This window comes from Phaenicophaeus curvirostris, chromosome 19, assembly GCF_032191515.1.
Source record: "Phaenicophaeus curvirostris isolate KB17595 chromosome 19, BPBGC_Pcur_1.0, whole genome shotgun sequence".
Taxonomy (NCBI): domain Eukaryota; kingdom Metazoa; phylum Chordata; class Aves; order Cuculiformes; family Cuculidae; genus Phaenicophaeus; species Phaenicophaeus curvirostris.
The window spans coordinates 6440784-6462406 of NC_091410.1; the positions used below are offsets into that span (position 1 = coordinate 6440784).

The 21623-nt window shown below is 49.5% G+C and overlaps 1 long non-coding RNA gene and 1 other non-coding gene across 2 annotated transcripts; both read left to right on the forward strand.

Annotated features, from left to right (window-relative positions):
- Window positions 1-5261: 5261 nt before the first annotated feature.
- On the forward strand, window positions 5262-5440 carry LOC138729079 (small Cajal body-specific RNA 16). Its single transcript, XR_011338827.1, has one exon. It is a non-coding gene; the product is annotated as a small Cajal body-specific RNA 16 (non-coding RNA).
- Window positions 5441-12357: 6917 nt separating this feature from the next.
- Window positions 12358-20148, forward strand: LOC138729026 (uncharacterized). The gene is made up of 3 exons (XR_011338820.1): window positions 12358-12676; window positions 14088-14271; window positions 19904-20148. It is a non-coding gene; the product is annotated as an uncharacterized lncRNA (long non-coding RNA).
- The last annotated feature ends 1475 nt before the right edge of the window (window positions 20149-21623 follow it).

Genomic DNA, 21623 nt, shown 5'->3' on the forward strand with positions numbered 1-21623 from the left:
TGTGCAAGGGGTACACTGCATTTTGATCTCTGCTGGCTGAATTTTCCAAGTGGAAATTGGTGAGGGCAGCCCTGCTCACAGCCTGTTTCCAAGGCAGCAGGAACCGTAGCACATTGATGGTCCCATTCACAAGGGTGGATGAACAGCCCTAGGAGAGCCAGCAGTTTGTGTGTGCTGGGAGCTCATTCAGAGTCAGGTTTTCACATCAAAGATACCCAAAGTACAAACTGATGCATGGGACAGCAGCTCAGCTTTGTTTCATGCTCTCTGGTGAGAGCTTTTACTCATTTAACTCAAAGCCTGGACGTGTAAGAGACCAATTTTCCTGGCAAAACTGCTTACCAGCATCCAGCGGAGCTTGGTGCCACCCTCAGCATTTCAGATCTTGCCAACTGGAGAACACAAGAGAGGCTAAAAAAGGGACTTTAAAGTGCTCTCAGGATCTGGTGCACTGAAATGTTTCTCCCCTTTGTAGATTATCAGGAAAAGCTCTGGTAGCAGCAAACCCTCTGCTCTGCACATTTTCCCCATGTGTGTGCTGACCTGAGGGATGAGCCGCAATCCCCGCTCAAAAGAGGTGGAAAAGAAGCTCCCAAAGAGATGGAAAGCCTTGACTCCCTGCTCCCAACTGCCACGTGCTCCTCACTGTGGAGCTAATGCCCACGTGTCTCACAGGACATCCTGCATGGGGGCAACAGAGCAGCTGCAGTAGTCAGTGTCCCCATCAGTGGGGTCTGCCACATTTCACTCCACTGCAGCAGCAGCTCTGAATGCAGAATCATAGAATCACCAGTTTGGAAAAGACCCATCATATCATCGGGTCCAGCTATTCCTATCAAACACTAAACCATGTCCCTCAGCACCTCATCCACCCGTCCCTTAAACACCTCCAGGGAAGGTGACTCAACCACCTCCCTGGGCAGCCTCTGCCACTGCCCAATGAAACTTTCTGTGAAATATTTTTTCCTAATGTTCAGCCTGACCCTCCCCTGGTGGAGCTTGAGGCCATTCCCTCTCGTCCTGTCCCCTGTCACTTGGGAGAAGAGCCCAGCTCCCTCCTCTCCACAACCTCCTTTCAGGTAGTTGGAGAGAGCAATGAGGTCTCCCCTCAGCCTCCTCTTCTCCAGGCTAAACACCCCCAGCTCTCTCAGCCGTTCCTCACAAGGCCTGTAGATCCAACCCCAGTGCGATCCAACTCCCGCAAGCCCGGGCTGTTTTATTTTGCTAATGCTGTTGAAAGACAGGACAGCTCCAATTTGCCCGGAGCTGCTCAGATGTAACATGGCGCAGCGACAAAGGGCTAGATAGAAAACCACATTTGACAGTGAAAGCCGTTTGCCAGAGCACAGCACGAGAAAAACAAATTACTATGGCATAAACGAGCAAATCCATCAACAGAGGGAAGAGGAGGCGAGAATTGGTTGAAGGATCCACGTACAAGACTGTGACAGTAATCACACAACGGCCCTTTAAATGTCAAGGGGGGTGCATGTGGTTTAATAGCAACAGAAATGCTGCCAAGCTGGGTGACGTGTAACAAAGCAGACGGATGGATAGATCTACCTATTATCTGCTCCCTGCAAAAAAAAGGAGAGGGAGATAATTCAGGTTTATGCTTGGTCTACTGTGTAAATCTCAGAGACGTAGTGTTTTCTTTTACAAAAAGGGGAAAAAAACCCCAGAATTAATTTGTTTTTAGAGCTGTCCCTGCCACCAGCCAGCCGACACAGGTTCAGGTGTACAAATGAGATACATAACACTTAAAGCTGGCTGCAGCCCTGACAGTTTTACACAAAAGGAAATTGAGAGCACAGGGTGGGGGTGTGGAAGCCGATCTGCTGGTGCTGGGTGGTTCTGCAGCCCTGTGGCTCCTTTCAGCAGTGCCAAGAAGAAGAGAGACAAAAAAAAGGATGTGTGAGGGAAGGGGGACACAGAACACAGCAAAGGTGTGCAGCATCCATACTGGAATGCTTTTGGTTTGCACACACATGCCCTGATGCGCTGCCCTGGAGGGAAGGGGGTGTCAGTCCAGAGCAGGGTATCCAGCTGATCTGGGCAAATGAGATCCCACCCACACTGAGTGAGGTTGGGAGGGAACTGGAGCCCCTCAAACTAAGCTGGGAGAGCCCATCTCTTCTGGGAGTGCACCTGGGGTGTCTGCGCAGCCTGGCTGGCTTGTCCAGCCCTGCAAGGAGCCTCGAACAGACCAGCTGCAGGGGTCTTCCACTGCACTCTGGACGTTTTCTGGCACTATTAAAGGATTTTGCTCTGATCATAAGAAAAAAAAAAACTTACTGAGCATCACCACGTCAAACATTAAATGATCAACCCATGAAAATCTGGGCTATGTTGGAAGAGAGGTGAATATCCCTTGGCTTGTGACCACTGGTCAAGGGGCAGAAGGAAAGGACTTTGTAGTCTGAAAAACAAAAGCAGGTTTTGCAAGGTGAGCTTCTCAGATCTGTGGGTATTTATGTTTTCATTCATCCCTTTGCATCACAATTCTGTGTGTGCAAAATGGGGATCGTGACCCCTGATTTCACAGGGACTGGAAAGACATTCCTCAGTATTTGTGAAACATTCCACACAAGCACCACAGGAAATATCACAAGGAAAGGAACAGTTTAGCATTCAGAGCAGGCTCCAAGCAGCATGCAGACTAATGGAAAGCCAGAGTACTGAATTCCCTGCTCAGCCAGTGGGGCAAATCTGCCCTTGCACAGTGTGCATCCGGGCTGGTGGAACAAGTTGTCACTGTGTCATTCAAGTCCCTTGCTTGAACGTGCCAGCAGAGAGGCCACACTAAGGCCTCACAGGCAACCAGGAAGGAAGTGGTTGTTAGCAGGGCAGTGCTTGGCTTTACAAACTGCTCTTCCCACCCAGTTTTTGCAAGTATGGTTTAGATCTGTATGTATACCTCATAAAAGGTCTGCTAAAATGTGTTACAGCAGGTATAAAACTAAGCGCTTATTCATTTTTAATGAGTCCTCAGGGTGAGAGCTATAGCATGTGTGTTGCAGTGTTTTTCTTCTGTTGGGCTCTTTATACTGACTGTTTCGGAGGGAAAATTGTGCTTCATAGAATCATAGAATGGTTTGGATTGGAAGGGACCTTAAAGCACATCCAGTTCCACCCCCCTGTGATGGGCAGGGACACCTCCCACTGGATCAGGGGTCTCAAAGCCCCTTCCAGCCTGCTGTTGTCCCACTATTGAGACAGGTTATGTGACTTGTATACTGGTTAAATATACATATTCATATAGATTCTGGGAAACACTGGTTAAACATATATATCCATACAGATTCCTGGAAACATGTTACATGTCCATTGTTCTTCCTGGAACTTATTACCCACTCTTGTATAAACATCACAGTTTCTTGGTGTCTTCAAAAGCCTCTAATGGTGTTTATCTCCTTCCTTATTGTGTCCTCTTGGTGAGCTCAGGTCTGTCCTTTGTTCTTGCTGCAGGACTGTCCTTTCAATACTTGATTTATTCCTTGTTTCAACTAATAAACAAGCTAAACTCTTGTTACAATCACCTTCTTTCTAACTGTGAGCTGGCCAAGATTTTATTCTTGTTAGTCTTATTATTGCTTAAGCTAATTTATTCAATCCTCAGCATAAGAGGGATATAGAACAGTTGGAACACGTCCAGAGGAGGGTACAGGGGTGATGTGAGGGCTGGAGCATCTCCCATATGAGGACAGGCTGAGAGAGTTAGGGTTGTTCAGCCTGGAGAAGGCTCCAAGACCTTACAGCAACCTTGCAGTACCTGCAGGGGCTACAAGAAAGCTGGGGAGGGACTGTTTACGAAGGCTTGGAGTGACAGGACAACAGGCAATGGGTATGAACTGGAGAGGAGCAGGTTTAGACTGGACGTAAGGAATTTCTTCTCTATGAGAGTGGTGAGGCACTGGCACAGGGGAGTTGTGGCTGCCCCATCCCTGGAGGTGTTCAGGGCCAGGTGGGATGGGCCCTGGACCATCCTCCCCCGGCAGGGCCGCGGCCCCTTGAAGACTCCTCAGGGCGGCCCGCAGGGGACCGGAAGTGCCGCGTGAGGCCGGAAGTGCCCTGCTTGAGGCGCTCTGCTCTGCGCATCCGCTCGGCGCGCTGCCGGCACTTCCGGTTCCGGTCGCGCGGGGCCTCGTGGCGGGCAGGGGGCGGCGGGGCCGGGGCCGGGGTGGGGGGGGCTGGGGGATGGGAGACAGCGCGGCGGGGGTAGGAATGGGGCTGGGGAGGGTGATTGGAGGGAGAGCAGTGGGGCTTAGGGGGCAGTTCGGACCCGGGAGGGCAGTTGGGGGGCAGCTGGGGCTGGGGACGGTGCAGGGGGTGGGGATGTGGGGGAGGTGTTGGGCGGTATGTGGGGGCAGCGGGGCTGGGAGCGGTGTGAGAGGCGAGTGCCAGGGGACAGGACGAGAGGGAATGGCCTCAAGCTCCACCAGGGGAGGTTTAGGCTGGACGTTAGGAAAAAATTTTCACGGAAAGGGTCATTGGGCACTGGCAGAGGCTGCCCAGGGAGGGGGTTTAGTCCCCTTCCCTGGAGGGGTTTAAGGGACGGGTGGATGAGGTGCTGAGGGACATGGTTTAGTGATTGATGGGAATGGTTAGACTCGATGATCTGGTGGGTCTTTTCCAACCTGGTGATTCTATGATTCTATATGATTCAGTGTTGGGGGCACATTGGGGCTGGGGGGCAGTTGGGGAACGGTGGGGGGCAACAAGGGCAGTGGGGCTGGGGGCGATGTGAGGGGTGGGGGGCAACAAGGGCAGTGGGGCTGGGGGAGGTGAGGAAGAAATTGGGGGGTGGTGACGCTGGGGCAGTGTGGGGTGGGCAGTCGGGCTGGGAGAAGTGGGTGGCAATATAAGGGGCAGTGGGGCTGGCTAAGATAGAGCTTGGGGGGCTGGAGGGCTTTGAGGTGCAAGGGGGGGTTGGGGCACTGTGAGGGGGGCAGTGGGGCATCCAGCACGATGTAGGGATGCAAGGGGGGCTTGGGGCATGGTGGGGCTGGCAAAAACAGGACATGGGAGGCTGGAGCGCTGCGGGGGTACAAGCAGGGTTAGGGCACGGTGGAGGAAAGGGGGGCTTTGAACTCTCTGTGTCACAGGATTTCCCACCGGGGCTCAACTGCAGAGGAGCCCCAGGTGGTGATGGTAGGTGGTTGTGGTGGCCCTCAGCACTTCCGTCTGCGAGGTGAGTAGAGCTGGGTGAGCCCTGTCTGTCTGAGTGGGAACAGGAGGGTCTTTAGGTGCCACAGCAAGTGCAGGGCTGGGGAAGGGCTGCTGGGTGCTGGGGCCGCAGGCCCAGCCACGTTCCAACCAGCCTCACCCATGCCCAAGAGCAGCTCCCAGGCAGGCTCCCCACCGGGGCGCGTCCTGTGCAGTAACAGGTGTGAGCATCCATTAAGCATTTTGATGGTCATGTATGATACTGCATACAACAGGTCCCTCTGAGCCAGGAAAAAACAGCTTTTAGATTAGTTCCTAAAGCTGCTTTTTAATATATTCTAGCAAAATTAAACTACCATTGGCATTCCTTTGCAGGCAAGTTTCATAGACGTGCAAAGCAGACCTTGTATACCTTGTTTTTTCACTTGATTTTTTACTGGTACTACCTGAATTCCAAAGCTTTGTTCCCTGTGTAATAGGGAATACTGAGAAGGTGATTTCTTTACTTGAGCAAGTTGTAAGGCTTTGTTGGACATTGTGTGGACAGCTGTGATTTTCTTTACTGTTTGGTTTTTCTCCTGCATCTGAGGAGTTGTATTTGACCTTTAAATCAAAATTCTTTTAATGTTGGTATATTTAAAATTTGTCAGGTTTCTAATACAGAAGGGAAAAGTTGTATATAAGACAGAGAAGTATCTTCTAGGCTTCAAAAATCTTGCTTTTAGGAAAAAAGTTAGTTCAGAAAGGTTTTTCCGGTCACCTAACTTTAGCAACGAAGCATTTTCTTCTTTCACTTATGTAATATCAGCGTTTGCAGGAGGCCCCTGGATGAGGAGCTTGTGGGGCCTGATGACCTGTGCACGCTGAGCAGCTCTGATGCCTGTGTCGAGCTTTCCCTGCAATGTGCTTGCTAAACATCCTGATGGTTTTTTTTTCAGGTGGTGGGACTGGAAGATCATTCTGCGGGATGGTGAGAGTGCCGCTTTTGCCATTTGGTTATTTCTGTGTGGTCTAGAGAAAGTTATTTTGCCTGACTAGATGGTAAATATTAATAAAATCCAGTTCTCAAAGTTTACTTTCTTCCTTCATATTTAATGCTTGCTGTTGTGCACAAAACAGAAAGATTTTTAACCTGCTGCAAGTGTGCAAGCAGACAAGTACAGCTTCTTCTGCAGTGACCCTTGCTGGAGATGTGTCTGGGGGGTAATTCAGCCTTGAATTGAGCAGTGTTGAAGGAGTTGAGAGCAACTCCCCCATGCGCCAAGCTCTCATCTCCACTAGAGGGGGTGAAGCTCCACAGAATGGTTTGATTTCACTGAAACTGGAAAACTGGGAGACTTTCTTTCCTTGATGGGGTGTGCAGGCAGCAAGGCTGGGATGGGGTTGTGTTCCTGTTGGAGATCCCCACTCTGCACGTTGGCAGCAGCCCAGGTTGCTTGTGCATTACACAACCATCCGCCGGGCTCGCTGCCATGTGCTCCATGTGATGATGCTCAGCCCTGGCCTGGAGAATTACTCGTAACCGATGTGCCTGGGGGAGACAGCTCTGCTATGGGTTTGATACCACCAGGGGTTGCCTCCAGTGCTGGTACCTGGAAGAACTTGCTTGGACGGTTAACCTGTGCATGCCAACTTCCATTTACGCCCATCTGTGGAGTAAAATGTTCCCTTGCTAACAGCCAGTGGGAATTTTTCATTTGCACTGCAAAGAGCCTGGTTCCCATATTTCCTGTCACAGGTAGAGGGAGTTTTCGGCTCGATCTGCAATGCTGCCAAGGCCAGGGCCAGTGCTGTGAAATCATGGAATTGTAGAATGCTTTGGATTGGAAGGGATGTGTAAAGCCCATGCAGTCTGACCTCCCTGCAGGAGCAGGGACGTCTTCACTTGACCAGATTGCTCAGAGCCCCATCCAACCTGGCCTTGAATGTTTCCAGGGATGGGGCAGCCACTACCTTGCCGGGCAAGCCATGCCAGTGCCTCACCACACTCAGTGTAAAATATTCCTTATATCCAGTATAAACCTACCCTCCCTTAGTTTAAAACTCCTCCCTTATCCTGTCCCTGCAATCCCTGATCAAGTGTCCTTCCCCAGCTTTCCTGGAGCCCCTTTCAGTACTGGAAGGTGCTCTAAGGTCTCCCTGGAGCCTTCTCCAGGCTGAACAACCCCAACTCTCACGGCCTGTCCTTGGATTGGAGGTGCTCCAGCTGTGTGATCATCCTTGTGGCCTCCTCTGGACTCACTTGAACAGGTCCATGTTCTTCCTGTGCTGAGATGCAGTGAAGTAGTGCTGGTTGCTGGGTTACTACAGGCTGTGTCTGTGTTCACTGTGCTTGGCGCTTATGGGAAGTGCTGCAGAAACTGCTTGGCTCATGATGACCATGCTGTGGCTCCTTGGCTAAACATGGGATTTCTTCCTTGTAAATGTTGCTTGTGAGTGAGTTGAGAATGAATTCTTGAGCAGAGTGAACTTGGCCCCATTCCTGGGTAACGCTGGCTTTGCTCCAGCACTCGCAGTGCTTGCAGAGGCGTATCTGAAGGGACGGGCATCTTCTGAAGTACATCACTGCCACAGCTTGAGATGCGCAAGAGCCTACGCTCCTCTCTGGCTGCTGTTACTGGATGGGGTCTCTGGTTGCTTGGAAGCTCACTATTTACATCTGAGAGGGGAGCAGTTCTTGGCTGAGGGATGCTGTGTGCTGGTCACTCCTGGAGAAGAGAGAGGCAGCCAAAGCAGGGTGGGGCTGAGGAGCCTGAGTGAGGGTGAGGAGGTGAGGCAGTGCCTGGAGGAAGGGCCGTCCTTTTCTGCCTTTGCTTTGTTTTCAAGGAAAAGTTACATCTTTTTGACTTCGCGGCTTCTGCAAAAATTATGTCAGTGTTCTCTTTGAAGGTTTGAATTCAGAATGGGTCAGCAAGGAACTGGTCACCGCTCGCCTTTAAAAAATACGTGCTTTTCTCCAGCTGCTGCTGGGAGATGCTGTGTCTTGCTATGGTTGTATGCACGTCACTGCCAGGTGTGGTCCCAGCACCTCTCCTGGGGGCTTGCTGTGAAACCAGTCCAGCAGCTGGAGTCATTAGTGGCACTAGAGGCACTGTCACAGCAGGAGCCTCTTTGAGCTGACAGGTACAGGCAGGACCCAACCTCTGCCGGCTTGGTGTGCTGCGGGCGCTGCTTAACCAACATGCAAAGTGCATTAGAGACTGTCAGCAGCCGTCGTTTGAGGCACAACCGGCCTGGGAGAAGTGGGTCAGCTGGGTATTTGGGGCTGTGTAACTTGCAAATCATGCTTAAGTATGCTATTTGTTTATCAGCTGAAGTGACTCAAAATTGCATTGTAGAAGTGGCTTGTGCCTGTCTGGAGCAAGCTCAGGTATTGCCTGCTCTGGAGCCTCTCATGACTCTGAGAGGATGGTGTGCCTGGGTTTGCTTATCAGTTGCTCATTTGGTTTTTCTGAAACTTGAAGCTGCTGTGAGCCTCTTAAAAGAGCAAATGAGAATTTATTGTCAAGAAAAAGGGAGCAGGCAAACACCCTAAGCAGTGTTGGTGCCATAGAGTGGTTTGGGTTGGAAGAGACCTTAAAGATCATCCAGATCCACCCACCCTGCCATGGGCAGGGACGCCTCCCACTGGATCAGGTTGCTCAAAGCCCCATCCAACCTGGCCTTGAACACCTGCAGGGATGGGGCAGCCACGACTTCTCTGGACAACACATATCTGTATTGCACAGATAGATTTTGAAGTCTGTGCTATTCTACTGTTTTTTTTCTGCTAACTGGGCAAAATTAATCCCCACTGTAGTTATCTGCAGGCTCTCACAGAAAGGAAATTGTTTTTAACACTGTGGTCAAAAAAGTGCTTGTCCCTCTCCTCCTCACTGCCATCTCTTGCGTCTGTGACGGTGGGCAATGTCAAACAGCTTTACTGAGGATTTCACCCGTTCCCAGCAGGTCAGTGCTGGGCAATGTGAGAGTGGCCAAGAGCCTGTGTGACTTGCAGAAGTACCCAGGAGAGGTGCTGAGGGTGCTGGCAGAGATGGTGGGTTGCAACCAAACGCAGTCCTTGTGTGTTGTCTGACTAGTCCCCCAAAGTGGTCCTTTTCCCAGCTCTCTAAGCACACACCATTTGTTTTTCTTTCCTGGCTGTGGGGAAGGTTGTGTGCCAAGTGCTTTGGCCACCACTGTGACTGCCTGTTTTTGCAAACACGTTGAAGCATAAGTAACTGTTCAGAGGAACCTCGTTTGCTGTTTGCACCCTGGGCGCTGCGATAAGGCCAAGCGATGCACTTGTTTGTGCTGTTTGCAAGCCGTTCCTTCCTGAGCCGGTAAGAATAGCTCATCTCACAAGTACAGGAGTCTCCAGAGCAATGAGTTATCTGCTTGGATGTGCTCCCCATGCTGATGGCGAGCTGAGAGGAAGCGTGTATGTTGGAGACAGGGAGGGAACGTTGCTCTTTGGCAGGTCACAATCCTGGTGGCCCTCCAAGCACTGCTTTACTCTGCTCTGGGCCAGGGCGGTGCCTTCTCCCTACATGGCTACCAGCTCTCAACAGCTCTTGCTCTGCCTCCGGCTCTGTCAGCCTCCTTGAAAACAGCTCCATGGATGTGAGCTGCTCTAATCATTTGCATGGGTGGGTGGGCTGTCCTGCTGCAGCATCTGACATGTTCTTCGAGCCTCAGGGAGCTCAGCTCGCCTCTACTCTTCCCTTATGCTCCTGGGTCCCTATTTCCCTGCACATGGGATTCCTCTGCTGGGTTTCACCCTAACCCCTATCACAACTCCTGTGCCTGCACTGGGGATACAGGGGATGGGAGCTTCTCCAGCAGCCCAGCACTGCAGAAAGGAAGCTGCAGCGCTCACCCTGCCCAGCTCGGGCTGCCTCTTCTTACTCATCACAGGTTGCTGACGCGACTCACTTGCCTGGCAGAAAAGCATTTTATTCTTGCTGGCTTAAGGAGGGAGGCTGGCCCACAGAAGGTCCTGGTGGGCGCTGGGTGAGCTGGACCTCTGCCTTTTGGCAGCATCAAGCCCTTACGTCAGCTCTGCAGGTTGGGCAGCTGCAGCCTCGCTGGCTCTGCTTGTCCTAGCGTGTTGCCTGCGCACAGCTTTCTCGATCCCTCCATTTCTGACTGGTGAGGTCATGTTCTGTGCCTCTCCTGCTTTTTTGGAAAACATGATACCCATTGTGTTTTTGTGGGGGAGATTGGGATCTGTCCTCAGCTGTCATGCAATGTAAACCCAGGATCCCAAGCACAGACCCCTGCTTGCAATCTTCTTTTTTTTTCTCTTACAGAGAGAAAAGTCAAAAAAAGGAGAGCTCTGGGTGCAGGTGCACTAAAAGCAGTCAATGCTGTGCTTGCAGACAGTGGTGGTAAGAGACAGTGCCACACACAGCTCTCTGATGTGGCCTGGCAAGGAGGGTTGTGCTTGTTAAAGCCTGTGTAACCTACTTGGCCGAAGCAGCCACGTTCATCTTGGTTTTGGACTAGTGGGGACTAATCTGCTACATGGAAAAAGGAAAATTAGTCTTGGGGTAGGTGGGATGGGCTGTCAGGCTCCTCTCAGCAAAGCTGGGCATGAGGCCGGTGACTTTTGCATGGCTGGAGTGGGCACTGCAGGTCCTCTGTGCTTTCCAAATGCTGTCATTGAAAATGTCTTCAGAGGTGGAGGCCTGGCTTGAATTAAAGGGCGAAATATTCCCTCTTGGCTGTCCAGCAGAAGACATGGAGGACAAGCCAGAGCCAGCTGCCTCCTCTGATTTTCTACATCAAATTAGTCCTCCAGGCTCAGTTGTTATTCTCTCTTCCAGGCAGGGTTTAAGGGGGGTGGTTTTTTTGGTGGGATAAGGGTTCTCCTCTCAGATAATGAATCCAGGTCACAGAGCCCGGTCAGGCTGTCTCCTGTGTGTCCCCAGGCTAAAGAATGCTGCCTGGGTACAGCAAGGTTAGGCCATCCTGATGCTGCGAGTGTTTCTTCTTACAGTCCTTGATGCCAAATTCCATGCTCTAGAATTACAGCCCCACAAGGCCACCTTGCCCCTCTGCTGGGTCATTTTTCGAGAGCTGCCCAGGAGCCAGCACCGCGTGGCACGTGCTGGGAGCCTGGCTGTGCTCTGAGGCCACCTTCTGCTCTCTCTTCCCCTGCTTCCCCGGTTTGGACTTAGGCTGGAAAATCTTCGAGGTCTGTGCCTGGCAGGCTCTATCTTGAGCTGGGACAGGAATTGGTTCATGCCATCGGTGTGTTATCCGAAGTAGTGAACTTCGCACTGTCGGAAGAGGAAATGTCTGCACTTTTGCTCTGATTTGTACAGGAATTAAGAGCACGGAGATTTGGAGCCGTGGCCACTTCTGCTGGGAAACAGCTGGAGAACTGCCTGGTTTCCACCTTCCCATGTCTTGCTGAAGAGGCTCCAGCGGTCTCTTAAAGCGTGACATCTGGGAATAGAGCTAGCAACCACCAGTCCAGCCCAGATCCTTCCTCTCGGCATTGCTCAGCCTTTGGCAAAGGCTCACCTCTGCTAAGAGGCTGCTTTCAGCTGCACCCTGGAGAGCCATTTTGGCTCTGGCTGTAGTACTGGTCTCCCTTCAGCAACAGATAAAGCCTTTTTTTACTCTGGAGGGGGAGCACAGGTTGCAGGAAGGTCGTGTCGCACTTCCCGAACTCTGGGGAAGGTACGTGGCTGGGCTGGGTACAGCTGAGAACATCACTGGGCCCTTAGTTTCTACCCGTGCCATGACTGCATGGCAGGAGTTGATTTCAGTCAGTCACTGCTGTGATGATAAAAGGAGGGGGCAATCAAATAAAGCTTTAAATATATATTCGTTTAAGCTATAGGTAAGAAATCTGCTATAGCTCTGAGTTAGACCTTCCAGCCAGAGGAGAGCAGGCTTAATTTGACAGCTATTTCTTAAATATTTTAAAAGCTGCCTGGAATAAACTGAATGCTTCCAAGTAGTGACCTAAATTCCACTTGCTGTAAATTTCATTAGAAAGTGGATTTGTGTGCCTGCCAGCAGCAGGCCACTTTGCAGCTTCATTGATCTGCCCAAACCATGTGCTGTGCAAGTGCCTTCCTCAGCAGATTTTTAAAGAGCTCACTGCTGCATGCTACTATCCTAAAATGTGGCTGCTTTTCCCCTACCTTCCTCTTTTTTTTTCTTTTCTTTCTAGTGCAAATGCATCATTTGTTTACTAATCATGTGGCATCATTAGCTACATGGAGTCACCCCACTGGCTGTGTGGGCAAGGATATAGCAGCTGGGAAGGAAAATGTCACTCTCCTTCAGCTCACTTGATGTGCCTTGCTCTGAAATTCCCATCATGTGCTGTGAAGGCTGAAGACTTTGGCAACTCTGGGGCCTGCCTGCAGCTCTCTGCTCTCCAGTGAGGTCACATGTGGTCCTGACACCCCTCAAAGAAGCTTCCTTCCCTTCTGCTGTCCCCAAAGCGCTGTCTATCCCTATGCAGCCACAACTTTGGATTTCGTGGAGAGGTGTGATGGTAGCACAGATGGTAAATACCGAGTCTTACTGGGGAAAAAACCCTAGGGAGATGTGGTACTGGCAGACCTGTGGATGCATGAGCAAAATGCATCTCCTCAAGCCTTGAGTAGGATCATTCAGCTGATGCTGAATTCTCTTCCCATGCCAGCATGTTTGCAGCCCCACTTGCCCAGGTTAAAGGTAGCTTAGGGGGGCTCCGTGAAGCCAATGTGGGGACACAGGGCCTGTGTAAAACTTCATCTGCTCTTGTGTTGTCAGATATGGAACAATTGTCTGGTGGAGCTGAGTTATCGGGTGAAGGGGAAGGTGATGTGTCCCTGTAGCCCTGACTTTAGGTGCCCACCCCTGCCTTCCCCGTGGGAACCCTGTTCTGGGGCTGGGGGAGCGTGACAATCCTATCTCACTGCCAATTCCACCTTTGTCTGCACACAGCACGGGGACTCGTGTGGACCTCCAGTCTGGGAGCAGGCCACATAACAGCATAAAGCCTGATGTGTTTTGGAAGCTTCATAGTCTCGCTGTGGCATGAGGACGGCTGTGCACCACAGAATCATAGAATCACCAGGTTGGAAAGGACCCACCGGATCATCGAGTCCAACCATTCCCACCAATCTCTAAACCATGTCCCTCAGTACCTTAAACACCTCCAGGGAAGGCGAGTCAACCACCTCCCTGGGCAGACCGTTCCATTGTCTAATGACCCTTTCAGTGAAGAATTTTTTCCTTATGTTGAGCCTGAACCTCCCCTGGCAGAGGCCATTCCCTCTCGTCCTGTCCTCTGTCACTTGGGAGAAGAGCCCAGCTCCCTCCTCTCCACAACCTCCTTTCAGGTAGTTGGAGAGAGCAATGAGGTCTCCCCTCAGCCTCCTCTTCTCCAGGCTAAACACCCCCAGCTCTCTCAGCCGCTCCTCATAAGGCCTGTTCTCCAGCCCCCTCACCAGCTTCGTTGCTCTTCTCTGGACTCGCTCCAGAGCCTCAACATCCTTCTTGTGGTGAGGGGCCCAGAACTGAACACAGGATTCGAGGAGCGGTCTCCCCAGTGCAGAGTACAGAGGGAGAATAACCTCCCTGGACCTGCTGGCCACGCCGTGTCTGATCCAAGCCAAGATGCCATTGGCCTTCTTGGCCACCTGGGCCACTGCTGGCTCATGTTCAGTCGCTGTCGACCAACACCCCCAGGTCCTTCTCCTCCAGGCAGCTTTCCAGCCAGGCTTCTCCTAGTCTGTAGCACTGCACAGGGTTGTTGTGTCCCAAGTGCAGGACCCAGCACTTGGCCTTGTTAAACCTCATGCCCTTGGTCTCTGCCCAGCAGTCCAGCCTGTTTAGATCCCTTTGCAGAGCCTCCCTACCCTCCAGCAGATCGACACTTCCACCCAGCTTAGTGTCGTCTGACATGAGACTAACCAACAACTGTACTATAGAATGATGTTCTTGACACCCAGCAGGAGCTCTGGGAGCTCTTCTCAGCTCACAGCATGCAGCAGAGCTGGCTTTCCAAAAGGATTCAAGGATGGTCCCAGTGCTGCCAGGCTGGCGCAGAAAGCAGACAGTCCTGCGAACAGACAGAGGTGGACTTGGGTTCAGGAGTGCACACTCACAGGGAAGGTACATCTAAGGGAATTGATTGCACTTCAGAGAAGTGGTCTCCAAAGGGTGAGATTAGAAAATGTGGGTTTTTCTCAGCCCCCTCCAGAGATGGAGTCTGTGCAACTAGGAGCATGAGAGGGACTGAAAATACCCTAAACCCAGCAAGGGGGCTGCCAGTGCAAGGGTGGATGTTGGAGAGAAATATCTCCCTCTTCTCACTGTTGTCTGTTTGTCTTGCTGAACATTGGGAAGAGAGGTCTAGAGTGGCCTCCAGTACTGCTCTTGCACTATGGGTGATGAACATGGGAAGAAATCCTTGTGCTGGAGCTGTGGAATGCAGGGCTGTCCTGCCTCTGCTGGGGACTGCTGTGGAGAGGGCTTTCTTGGGTTGAGTTTTGGCAAGATACTGGCTAAGACAAAGCAGCAACAGCCTTTCTGCTGCTGCTCCCTCCCCTTTGGCGATGCTCAGGCACAGTGAACCTGTCTGTCCTCTCTGCTGGGAGAGGAGCGCTTCACCTCCACTGTATGGTGGTGATCTATTTTCAGAAGTTGAACCTAGAGCTTAAACAGAGGCCACGTCCTGGACCAGCAATACAGGCTGTCAGCAACCAGACAAGGGCTAAATTCATCTCCCATAAATCTGAAATGCTCTGTTGGTTTCCTGGCTTCTCTGCATCTTTGTGGAGTTGCCTGTTATTTACTTGCGTGAAATCTAAGGAGGTGTGCAATAGGGTTTGCGAAGGTAATGGCCCAGGTCTATTCCCTCCTGCTGCCAGCACCCCGAGCTTTTCCTTACTCTGGCCACTGATGCTGGATTCCTTTCCTGGCCCAGGTGACTTCATCTAGCCTCAAGCCTTGTCTGTCCCCCCAATGTAGGAAAGGCAGGGAGGATAAAAAATTTGGAGCAGGAGGTCTCCTGGCTCTCTCCTGCTTTGGTTTTGGACAGCGTGGGTGGTTCAGCCCCTTAGAAGGGAGGCAGGCAGTTCCCAGGGTGCAGAGGCTGTGTGGGCTTGCCTGCCCATGCCCAGCAAAGTGGCGATGAGGATCATGCTGGCTCAGCCATGACTGGGCACTGGGCTAGCACTGGCAGTATCCCTGCTTCACTCCCCTGCCTGTCACAGGGATGCTGCTCAGCTGCCCAGTCTGGGCTTCGTGGCTGGATCAGATACAGCCGCAGTTGTCAGTGCCAAGGAAAGGGGTGGTCAGGGTGTAGGTGCCAGAGGAATGAGGTTGTATGTATTGGGAGTGTCACCAAAGCAGCAGTTTCTCTCTGCAGCCCATGAGAGGGTTAAGCAAAAAATGAAATTTCTCTCTATCTCCTTCCTTGTGCTTTCTCATCTCCGCCAACAGAGCTGAAGATGGGGGAGGATTTTTTTTCTATATTTAGCTTTCGAGAAATTGCTATAACTAATCGGCTTTAGGGTACTGGGCTCTCTCTTTTATTTTATCTATCTCTGTCGCTAAGACCTTGTCATGTGGCTGTGGACTGTCTCTCTGTTTGCTGGGCTCTGGTTTTTTTCATGAAGTCAGTTAATAACCTGTAAAAATAACACCTCCAGCTGTTCCACTTGCAGCTGTCAGGCTGGAGTCTAATTACTGGGCCTTGGATCCCAAATCCTGCTTTGCATGTACAAGAGCCAGTGAATAGGAACAGGCGGAGGAGATGGAAATGCAAGAAGGAATGCAGTTTGGGGTGCTATTTTTAGCCTTTTCAAGCCAAATGTAAAAGGACCCCTAGGCTACTTGTGTCCTGCTGAATCTGATCATATGCACAATGTTGTTCCCATGGCACAGCGCAGCAGCCAGGGTGGGTTAGGGTTTATTTTTGGCAGTTAGCTTGCCTATATTTAAAACCTCCTTCTCGTTTAGTTTGAATGGTGCTGTGTCGATGGGGCTTATGTCAAGGTATTAATGTTTTTTTGCAGTCACCTGTAGTTCTCTGTGTTGCTGAATGTGCCACTGCTAGATGCGGCCACAGCAGTGATGGGGAGGGAAGGCAGGCAGTTCCTCACCCAGCTTGCATCTCACAGAGTGGTGGTAAAGGGGTACCCAGCTCCCTTTAGAAGTTCCTTTACTACTGATCGAGACGCAAAATTTATTTACCTGGATCTCTGGTGGATATACAATGATCTCCCTACCGTGTCATCCTGTCTGTCTTGCACCCTCTTCTGCTTCCCAAGCTGGGTGTCATCTTTGGGTGAAGCTGGAGGCTGGGGGTCCTGCCTCTGCTCGGCTGGTGCTGCCACCACTGCCGCCTCCCATTCACCTGGCCTCTTGCTACCTCCTGGGAGCTCAAGACACCTCTCCTTTCTTGCTCCCCATAGAATTGTTGCAGCAAAGGCCCAGGAAGGCTGAGGTGCACATGGGATGTTGGGGATAGGGCATTAAGGAAGCACTGGGCTTGTTTCCAGTCTCTGTCCAGAGAGCTGTACTGGGACAGATCGGTTCTTATCATATTGGGCTTTTGTTTAATTGAGACTCAGACTGGTTATGGCCAAAGGCAAATCAAAGAGAACAGCTGTTCATTAGCTAATTTGAAATACTTAATGGTCACGCTTCAGTCTGTAGCTACCAGCTTGAAACCATGACTGCAAATAGGCTTCCTGTGCTGGAGATCATCTCCTTTGTTAAACCAAGTTATTTTGAGACTGCTGTTTGGAAGCTGTTCTCAGGAAAATACTCCTACACTTCTGCTTGCATAGAAGTTGCAGAGCCAGCGTTTGGCTCAAAAAAAAACTTCCCCCTCTTCCTTCTCTGCTCAGGCTCCCCCTGTCTGATGCTGGCAACTACAAGAGCCAGGAGGTGTTAAATAGATCATCTCTCATCCCTGGACAGATGGAGCCAAACTCTCAGTGGGTATCCCTTCAGTGGAGCCCTGGTACCAGTTCACTTACGCAGGGTTAGAGGATGCTATCAATCTCTGTTCAGTCTTGCCTAGCAAAGAGATTGCAAACGTGCTTTCCATCATGCGGTACATTAGCCAAATTAATTCCAGGACAGAGAGTCAGCCAGTGTTTCTCGAGGCTGAGACAGATTAATGCTGCAGCCATGTCATGAGAGCTTCTGCCTGCTGCGTGCCAGCTCCCTGGATGCAGCCAGCCTTCCGCTCAGCGCTGCCCTCCGTCTCACACTCTTCAGGAGCATTCAACTTTCTGGAATCACTGACACAGACAATTCAATTGGAAGGAACATCTGTCTCTAAATCGTGCTCTCCATTCAGGCTGCTGCCGCTGAAAGAGGGTGACAGTTTTTATGCATCTTGCTTGCTTTCTTTAATCTCCTCAACATGGGCACGCCTGTGGAGCACAGGAAGATCCCTCCCCTGTGTCAAGGAAAAAGAAATTAGCAAGCAGATTGAGCATGTATAGCAAATAATGAGATTGCCTTGGATACAGGACTGGAATTCATGCAGCTTGTCCTGATGGAGCTCCCATGAAAGGGTGCAGTGTTCGCCCACAGGGTGCAATCTCAGTACTGAAGGAGTCAGGGCATGCTTTAAAAGAAGCTGGATGTGTGGAATACTTCTAATAATAAGCAATTGTTTCTTATTACTCCTCTGGTATTAAAAAATAAATTAATTATCAATATTTTACAGGCAAATAGGGACAAAGTCTATGCCTGGTGAGCTACCCAACAGTGTGATTCAACACTTGCTGAAGTAGATGAGAGTATTTGAATTTGTCAGACTTATTAAAAAGAGTGATAGTAAACAGCTTTTGATTTTGTTTTTGTGGGAAATTGACTCATCTCTGCCTTTGCTAAGCCTCTTGGCAGAGATTGATGTTTTTCTAAGGATTGAAAGGTGCTATGAATGAACTGATCAGATCCAGGACGTCCTTTAACTCACTTTGAGAGATGACCAGTTACAGGCTCTTCCCTGGGAGGCAGGTACCAGGCAGCTCTCAGGCAATGGCACACGGGCACGAGGGGTGTTTACAAAGAAAAGTTAGGCATTCCCAACAGCCCCATTCCTTGCAACTCCTGCTCCCTGGATTATGAGTGTGACATCTTCTGCGATAATAAAATATCCCAGCAAATAAGTTACCATTCAAGCGTTTTTCCGTTTATACTGGAAAAAAGGTGTGTGTTGGAAGTTGCCTTTGACAGTTTGTCACCTCCTGATGTCTGAGGGATAGAATCATCTTGTGGGGCCTCAAAACGGTGTCTGCCCCTCCTCACATTCCCCCAAGAAGACTGTGCTAACAACCTCTTAGGTGTTACAAATATCCAACATGGGTATTGGAACAAGTGTTAGATTTGATGCTTCACCCAGAATGTACACTGCTGGCTCCTCATGCTTTAATTATCTCTTTACCAGCAGCCCCTCCTGCACCACCTGCTCACTTTTGCATTAGCACTGCACTCCACTGTGTCCAGTGATGCCAAATTTGATGCAGGAAGCCTTGTATGGTTATGGGCTTTGCAATGAAAGGATGTGAATAAGGGTTGGGATGCTTTCCACATGCTGATCCCGATTAATGTATTTTATGAATCAGGACTTAGTCCTATTTGCTAATGTTTGTCTCCGTAACCTTTGCTATGTCAGTGGTGCCTGTGCTGGAGTCCAAGCACTGGCAGCTGGTGTCTCTGGCCGACTCCCAGTCTATAATTGAATTTTCCTGCCAGTCATTTGGAAGAAAGGAAGAAACATGTTTCTGACTGTTTGTGGTATCAAGACAGAAAAGGCTCCAGGCTACAAGGTTGTGTAAGGTTGTGTTATATACTGTGACACATGGAAAAGTTCAGATAACTCAAATAATGATATAAAGTTAATACACCGTCATTTATACTGCATTGAACTACAGTAACCTAAGGCCAGTTAAATTCTGAATTAAAATCTCAGCACAAGAGTTTAATGCCTTCTGTGTTTTGTACATTAACATCTCTTCTCTGAATACAGGCCAGTCTGGAGATATTTTACCCTATTCCCAGTCTGGACAGTGGTAGAAAACTATTGCAGAGCTAAAAGGCAGTATTGGGAACAAGGGATTCGCCCTAGAAGCGAAGAACTCTGTTCTGCTTTCTCATACTGACTTACTGCATAACTTTTTGTATAGCATTTTGTGAGGCTCAATATTTATATTTGCTTATTGGGCTTGCTGGTATCTTCCCTGCCAGTGCAAAGGGCTTTTAGAGATACGTGGAGATACTTCTCAGCTTGGGTGACACAGTTACTTTAGTTTTAAGAGTCAAGGAGTGAAGGAATTCAGACCACCTCATATCCAGCACCACCTGATACTAGTTCCCTAGGCTGATGAGGGAAAGAAAAAATTGTAATACCTAGTTAAGTGCCTGTAATGTTTTTAGTTAGAACTCTGTAAATCAGAATCATACACTCTGTCAGATTCTGTCAGCTGTTTGTCAGTCATCATGCTTATTCTAGCTGGAAACATTATCAATTGGAACCTTTTTCATGATTTTAAAGGCTTAGGAGGCAGGTATTTATTGCCATGTAGCCAGTGGTACATAAAGAATTCCACTGACTCAGATGGGACTGACTTATTAGGCTCCAGAAGAACTGGAGTATATCTGAACTCAGGATCTCATTCCTCTTTCTCACGCTGTTAATAAATGTGCAGCTTAGCAGCAAGACCTTGAATGAATGCATGTTCTCTCTTGTTGAGAACTACTAACCATCTCCTCTCTTTAGTACAAAAGCTGCAGAGACAAGATTCGCTGGACAGTAAGAAACCAGGACCACTTCACTTTTATTCACTCTCTGGGTTGCAAACAAGAGAAACCAGAGCAAGTCCCTGCCCGCTGAAATTCCAGGGACTTGCACTGGATCACAGCAAGGCCCAGAGGCATGTTGAGTTTTTTGTTGTATACATCAGCCCTGCACGGCTCAGAGGCAGTTGTACTTTAAGTTACTTATTGTTAATAATAAAGGAATAACTACCAATAGTTCTCTTTAATTTCCATGGCAATATTGCCTGAAACAACAAATAACTGTGCTTCAGTTGTGTAACCCAAGTTCCTAACGTGAAGGAATGCGATCCAGGAAAAGTGTTCAGATGGGGAGAGTGCCTGACCTTGCATAACCTCCCTAAGGCCCAATTTCACTTTTTATCTGGCAAGCTGCATTACTGATTTTCTGAAAAATTTGAATGGTTTGCACTTTCAGGTTGTGTCCTCTGGGCTTCAGCCTTCAGCATGCCTTACAGCTTTCCTTAAACATTTCACCCACACGTTTATTCATTTATATTCCTTCTAATGATGCTAGAGCTTCCATAGGAGATGATGTAACATGAATATAAATGATGACAGAAACTTTTAAAAGCACACTACCTTCCTCTTCTGTGTCTATCTTGTTAACATCATTGTTTCTGTGGAAAACAGGTGAGACACCTACCATGATTGATTTAAACATTAAATTATGGACTTTCACTGTAATACTTTTGTCAGTAAACTCTGAGTACCTTTAGAAGTCCAGATAAAGCTGTTCTGGTTATATGGCCATTAGGTCAAGTAGAATAGTGGCAGTCAGTAAAACTTAAAACATTTCCTAGAATCTAAATGTTATGAACCATGAGGAATCTAAGTGGGCGTAAATTCCTCACCCTGCTATGCTGGTAGGATTATATCTCAGGCCTTCAGAGCAGGAAAAGGATGTTGCAGGCATAATGGCAGGGAATATCAATCAGATAACTAAATCTAATTACAGAGTTACTAGAGTAACTAGTTAAGAAACAATTTCTCAACATATTAAACAACTTCTTGTAACGACTAGTTTCAGATTAGACAATAAACTATTCTTGACTAACCTTAGACGACACATGGTTTGTGTAGGAAAGAACTGAAGCTGAAACACTCATTAATGGTGACCACAAATTCAGCCTCCTTAGAGAAAGAATTGCACCATAAGGACAGGATAATGACACCAAATTTTAGTAGAGACATTTATTTTCTGAGGGAGCAAGCCAGTAATAAAACATGTTCTGTGTAAAAGAGTTGTGTTAATAGAGACATTGATGGGAACAGAGGCACAGGCCCCTCATTTTTGAGTCCTTATTTTAACAGTTTGTGACACACCAGTACTGTACAAACCATAATTGTATTTCTTGGGTTTAGTGCATTGTAGTTAAACCACACTAGATGTGGACTAAGGCAGAACTCCCTCAGACATCCCAGACTGCAAATCACACCAGGCTGGAAGACAGAGAGAGACAGAGAGGTGCCCAGTGGTGAGCGGAGCAGGACTCACACTCAGGCACTGTGGTCCACGGCAGATGCAGGAATCCCACGGGATGGGGCAGAATTGTGTGCCTGCAGAGCTGCCCCTGCATGCCGGTGCCTCTGGGTCCCTGGGACGGGTTCTGCAGCTCCGCAGGGGATTAGCCAAACCATGATGACTGTGTATTGCTCATGGA